The sequence below is a fragment of the Equus quagga genome, unplaced genomic scaffold (assembly GCF_021613505.1).
Source record: "Equus quagga isolate Etosha38 unplaced genomic scaffold, UCLA_HA_Equagga_1.0 164644_RagTag, whole genome shotgun sequence".
Taxonomy (NCBI): domain Eukaryota; kingdom Metazoa; phylum Chordata; class Mammalia; order Perissodactyla; family Equidae; genus Equus; species Equus quagga.
Genome location: NW_025797214.1, coordinates 6,861 through 11,399, shown reverse-complemented (window position 1 = coordinate 11,399; position 4,539 = coordinate 6,861). Strand labels below are relative to the sequence as shown.

The 4,539-nt window shown below is 49.9% G+C and overlaps 1 long non-coding RNA gene across 1 annotated transcript; it reads right to left on the bottom strand.

The window, feature by feature from the left end:
* Window positions 1-30: 30 nt before the first annotated feature.
* LOC124233232 (uncharacterized) lies at window positions 31-3,125 on the bottom strand. Its single transcript, XR_006887006.1, has 4 exons — window positions 3,012-3,125; window positions 2,722-2,776; window positions 1,041-1,135; window positions 31-886 (listed from the first exon to the last, which is right to left on the bottom strand). It is a non-coding gene; the product is annotated as an uncharacterized LOC124233232 (long non-coding RNA).
* Window positions 3,126-4,539: the final 1,414 nt, after the last annotated feature.

The following is a 4,539-nucleotide window of genomic DNA, read 5'->3' as shown; positions in this document are numbered from 1 at the left end:
CCTGAACTTGATCCCTCTACGCTGCCTCACCACAGGGCCTCCCACTCTCATGCAGTGTCCCCTCAGAGCCAGGGCATCCTGGTTAGCAGAGGGCTCTCTCCAGAGTCCAGGGCCCTCAATGCATTCTGCTCTGGAGTTGGCCAGGCAAGTCACTTCTGGGACATGTGACTGAGATACCAGCCTTCTGCCTAGGCAGGGAGGTGGCGAGGGGCCCAGAGAACCAGGCTCTGGATGCCACTGACCCTCCACCATCAATGCCTTCAAAAGCATCTTCACACCAGCTCACAGCTTGACTGTCCTGGCTCCCAATTCGTGGGCTGGGCCTGCAGTGCACAGGGATGTTCACACAGGAGGTGAAACCCCTTTTCTCCTGAGCTGCAGGACCGCGTGCCTTTGCAAGCTCCCTTTCCCTGGGGTCTCCTGTGCCTCTGGGCCTGGGCTGACGCAGACAGCAGAAGCATGCACCAGGCACACACAGAGCTACAGTCACCGCAGAACCACCCAAACAGGCCTGTGCACATTCGAGGCCCTTCTGGGAATCTGAGAAAGGTGGGCGGGAGAGGGCTGGAGAGGTCTTGTCCGAGGTCTAACCCCATTTTGGGGGGCTACTTCACTGGACTCTGAGAGAAGGACCAGCCCCTTCTGCTTCAGCCCCAACTTACCTGGTTGGACATCTGCTCACCCAAAGTCTGTCCCAACCAGTGTTTCCAGTTAGGAATCCTTGGGGCTTTATCTCCTCCCCTACAAAAGGTTCCCGAAAGAGGAAGGGAAAAGGAGGGAAGGGCAAAGGTCTCTGACCTGTGATGGGGACAGTCCCTGTCCTCCAGGTAAGTATGTCAAGGACGGCCCAGCCATCAGCCTAGGAGGGTCTGGTGCCTGCTGCAGGCTGGAGCAGAGAAACCAAAGTCAGACCTCCCTGCAGAGGAGTGTGGCTTGGGTGAGGCCTTCCAAATTCTACCTGAGCACCACCCCTCAGGACGCCAGGGGGATGGATTTATCTTGTCTTGTAAAACTGCCACAGTGAGCCCCTGGACCCTCACCTCATTCCAGCCAGAATCCAGCCTGACCAGCACCCATCAGGCTGCCATAATCTTGAACACTGGTCTGGAGACATGAAGATTCCCCGAAATGACATCTTAGAAAAAACAAAAAGCAAAGAGCATGTTCATTCTTGCTTTGCTTCATAGAAACTTAATTTTCTTTTCTTTTCTTTTTCTTTTTCTTTTTTTTCTTTTTTTTTGCTGAGGAAGATTCACCCTGAGCTAACATCTGCTGCAAATTTTCCTCTTTTTGTATGTGAGCCACTGCCACAGCACAGCCACTCACAGACAAGTGGTATAGGTCCATGCCCGGTAACTGCAGCCAGGCCACTGAAGTGGAGTATGCCGAACTTAACCACTAGGCCACTGAGGCTGGCCCAGAAACTTAATTTTCTTATATTACACTTGTCATTTTGTCTTTGTAAATTTTTTTTGAGGCATATAATCCCTAAGCTAACATCCACCACCAATACTCCTCTTTTTGCTGAGGAAGATTGGCCGTGAGCTAACATCTGTGCCCATCTTCTACCTTATATGTGGGACACCTGCCACAGCATGGCTTGATGAGCAGTGCGTAGGTCCACGCCTGGGACCGAAGTGGCAAACCCTGGGCCACTGAAGGGGTACGCATCAACTTAACCACTATGCCACCAGGCTGGCCCCTTGTTGTAATTTTGAATTTTTTGTTTTAGTGCTTTAGAGATGCATTCACCCCTTGAATTCTTATGAATATTTTCTTTTTCTCTCTTTATAGATTACACTCCCTCTGGGCACACAGATAACTGTACTTACTAGTCCCAAAGCCCCCCAGCCCCTTGCTATTAGGTGAGGCCACATGACTAGTTCCAGGCAATCAGCTGTGCACAGCAGTGACTTATGTTACTTCTGAGGTTACTGTACAAGAGTGGGTGACAGATCTCTATGACACTGTCCCCTTGTCACAGTGACCAGCAATGTTCCAGGTTGTGAAGCCTCCTTCAGCTGGTGTCCCTGACAGACTATAGGAAGCAAAGAACCCCTCACCCCTGGCCTTCACCAACACATGGACATTTATTGTGTGCTAGAAATAAACCTTTACGGTGTTAAGCCACTGAGGCTTGGGTGTTGTTACCCTAGCATAAGCTTAGCCTAACCTGACAAACTCAGGGATGGCTCTCAAAGTTTAGAGTGCAATGGAGTCATCTGCGACACTTGTTAAAATGCATATTGTGGGGCCAGCCCATGGCTTAAGTTGGCGTGCTCTGCTGCGGTGGCCCAGGGTTTCCCCGGTTCAAATCCTGAGCACGGACATGGCACCACTCATCAAGCAATGCTGAGGGCGGCATCCCACATGCCACAACTGGAAGGACCCAAAACTAAAAAAAAAATATACAACTATATACCGGGGGGCTTTGGGGAGAAAAAGGAAAAATAAAATCTTTAAAAAAATGCATATTGTATGACAAAAATATAGTGGGGGACAGACACGGATTTGTGATGGTCGGAGAGAACTACTAGACTATCTTATCAACTGATTGACAGGTCCTTTTGAATTTTATAATTTTTCATTTTGTTAACCTTATAATAGTATTTGTTACCCAGGTAATAGATACTCTATTTGGAAAACTGAGAAGGCACAAGAAAAAAGGAAAAATTAAGATAAAAATCCAGAACTCTGTCACCGGAATATTAACCTTCTGACCTTCTGGTGTGTTATCATGGCAGGAATTTTCCTTTGAAAAAAGACCATCTTTTCCCTGAAGGAGAGAAAAGGAAAGAACCCATAGTACTCCTTTCGAGAGAGCTCCATCAGCTCCCCCTAAACACACACACAAGCACGCAGGCGCGCGCGCACGCTAGGCGAGAATGTGGGGAACGCAGTCCTGGAAAAGGATTTGCTTCCACGACTGCCCGACCGCCCCCACCCCCCCCCCCACCCCCACCCCCACCCCTACCCCTGGGGGCCCATCTGCAGGGAACCGGGGTGCTTACCTCTCTTTCGTAACCTTCCACTCGACACGCCCACATCCTCCGCAATAGGAAGCTGGCACCCACGCAGGGGTCCCGCCCACCTCCCCAGCATTCTCTATTGCCCACCATTTTCTGAATCAAAATGGTAGAGGGCGTGGCTGTGGTGTCACAACTGCAGTACAGGACCTGCCGCGGGGGTCGCTTACATTCGCTTCTTTTCCGTGGTTTGCAGGTGGCTCTTGCCTTCACATGCGCTTGCAGGTTACCCGGGCATTTTCCTCCTCCTCTTTCCTTGGGCCAGAAGCCAGCCTGCTTTCGAATAGGGAGCTGGTACCCAAACCTGACCACTGTCCCCTCCCCAGATTCCTCCCCCAAGCCCACCATTTTTTTGCCCCCAAATGGACTGGAGCAGGGGCCGGAAAGGGGTATGGGCAATGCAGTTCTGGACCCGCTTTGCTGTTGACCCTCGCCTTCGGATATCCTCTGCTCTTTCAAACCTCCTCAGATCCGGGACAGGAGGTAGTCTCCTCCTCTGTCTGGTGTCCAGAAGCGCGCCTGCCTGCCTCCAGGGTAATCAGGAGATGGTGTTCAGGCGGGAAAGAGGGCTCAGACTACACAGTGACTTAAATTCACGTCTGCCTTTTGTCCAGTGAGGCCTCTGTTAACAGTGAGCTAGGGTCCCCAAATTAACCCTCCGAATGGCACCGCAGCAGGAGCCGGGTCGACGCTCCCCACCCCCCTCCACAACTTGACACTGCTAATCTTTTCAGTCTGCGCCAGAAGCATGAAAAGTGTATCATATCCCTGGAATTTCTATTTGCCCTTCTCAGATTATCATGGAGGATCAGTCCCTTGGGGTTAATCGACCATGTCTGTTTTTCTCGCCCGCCGGCTAGACTCTCCACCTCCCCTCCCCCAAGACCCGAAGGTCTACCATTTCTCTTGCAGTTCTGTTCAGGCATGAAATGGGGTTCAGGAAATGAGGCTCAGAGTGAAGAGTCAGAGATTCTTACTAGCTCTTTTAAATTTTTGCCAGTTCTGTTCCTTAAGGTTATTATTATCATTACTGATAGTAATATCAGCCTACATCCTATTTGTCTTTAAAAGATAGAAAAGAGCTATCTATTGTCATTTGAGAAGCAAGAGGTGGATTCAAGAGTATATGTGGGTAAACAATAATCCAGCCACCTGTTATCCCTACTCAGTGATAATACAAATATAGATCCTTTAGGCAGCCACTTTTTTGAAGGTTTGAAATGTACAGAGCAGCTGGAGGCGCCCCTAGTGAGGGGCCCCTGTGGGGGAGGACTTTCCATGAAGTCAGCCTCTGAGGTCACATAATCTCACAGTGCCAAGGACACCTTGGAATTTCAGAGTTTAAAAGCTGGTCACAATGTTCTGGTCTTCAAAATTATTAATTCAACCTCCACAATTGCTCTATTTCCCAGTTCTCTACCACATCCACATCCTTATTAACCCTTTCCAATTGCAACCAAAATTTCCTACTACTTCTTATCATCCCAGGGACACATCTAGGTTGTGGGGCCTG